At 38.2% G+C, this 1,374-nt stretch overlaps 1 protein-coding gene across 1 annotated transcript in view; it reads left to right on the top strand.

The window, feature by feature from the left end:
• The window catches only part of LOC118745826 (stromal cell-derived factor 2-like), a 10,667-nt gene that overhangs the window by 1,056 nt on the left and 8,237 nt on the right, over window positions 1-1,374 (top strand). The window lies entirely within an intron of this gene.

Genomic DNA, 1,374 nt, shown 5'->3' with positions numbered 1-1,374 from the left:
CTGTTTGACAGTTTTACAGGATTTTTCACGAAAAGTATTGGATCAGAACTATGATTTTAAAGGAAGAAAAAGTTCAGGTAAAACCTTGCAACTTCATTCTCTACACAACTCTCCAAAAATCGTTCTCATTTACAGGATTTTGGAGAAATTTGGAGTAAGGGATCATTTTTTCCTGTAACTTCCTGCAAGTTCGTGTAAAAACCTGTAAGTTTATGGAGTACTGGATCAGAGCTATTGTTTATATTATATGTACCACTTAGGGCCGGTTACTCAATGTCTGGTTAACGCTAATCTGCGGTTAAACATCGTTATCGACGTCTTCGACTCCATGCATACAACAGGGAGTCGGTAACGTCGATAACGATGTTTAACCGCAGATTAGTGTTAACCAGACATTGAGTAACCGGCCCTTAGTATGCATTTCGTTATTTTTGAAAATGGGAATTTGGCAACATGGGTAGGTTCAGAAGGCGCAGCAGTTGAGGGCAACGGTTGCTAAAAAAAATCAGTGATCTTTATAGCTGAAATACAATGCCGGCGAACGGCGAACTCACCACAGCGAAATTCGCGCTGTCAAAATTAGAACACCCGCAAGCATATGAAATTGAACACAGCCAAAGCGAAATGCGAAGTTCGCTTGGCGGCGTTTCATGGCGATAGATTTATTTCTATCGCCCTGCTGGGCGATGACAGCTGTGCGTGCCAAAGGTGGCCGTATTTGTTTTTTGCTTTCAAAGTTTTAAAAGAAAACAACCTAAACACGATTTTTTTTTTTGTTGTTTGAAAAATATAGTTGTGGATTCGTTAAATCTGGCTTGAAACAAATTATTTATAATAATCTTTCTTTGTTTTACATTTATATTTGTTATCATTTCCTCATTTCTAAATATGGTTTAAATTTTTCTAAATATGGTCACCCAAATTATAAAGGCGACCAAATGGGATCAGCTGTTTTCGCTACCGCTCTAATTCTGTTTAAGTAGGCGAAATAGCTGGGCGAACGGTGAACGACAGCATCGCCCAATTCGGCGAAGTTTGCCGTTCGCCGGTATTGTATTTCAAGCATTATACGTCTTCTGAACGGCTTGATACATCAGCGGTCAAATTCAACTCCCAAATGTACACAACAATATGTTGTCTCAAATGATCAGAAAAATATTACGATCATCTAAGGGCCAATTTCAAATGAATATTTAAATGGCACTTAAGTTTAATTGTGGATTGTTGTTTAAATGCCATTTAACTTTCGTTGGGTTTCAGATAAACTTTGTTTAAATAAGCCAAACAATTGGCAGCACTGCTGCTTGTTCCTTGAAATTGTTGTTGCTGTTACGATTATCCTCGAAACCTTGAGGGATTTCCCAAATATACTCG

The sequence above is a fragment of the Rhagoletis pomonella genome, unplaced genomic scaffold (assembly GCF_013731165.1).
Source record: "Rhagoletis pomonella isolate Grant_MI unplaced genomic scaffold, Rhpom_1.0 Rhpom_scaffold_00001, whole genome shotgun sequence".
Taxonomy (NCBI): domain Eukaryota; kingdom Metazoa; phylum Arthropoda; class Insecta; order Diptera; family Tephritidae; genus Rhagoletis; species Rhagoletis pomonella.
Note: the sequence above shows the minus strand (reverse complement) of the source record. Positions and strands in the feature narration are given on the sequence as shown.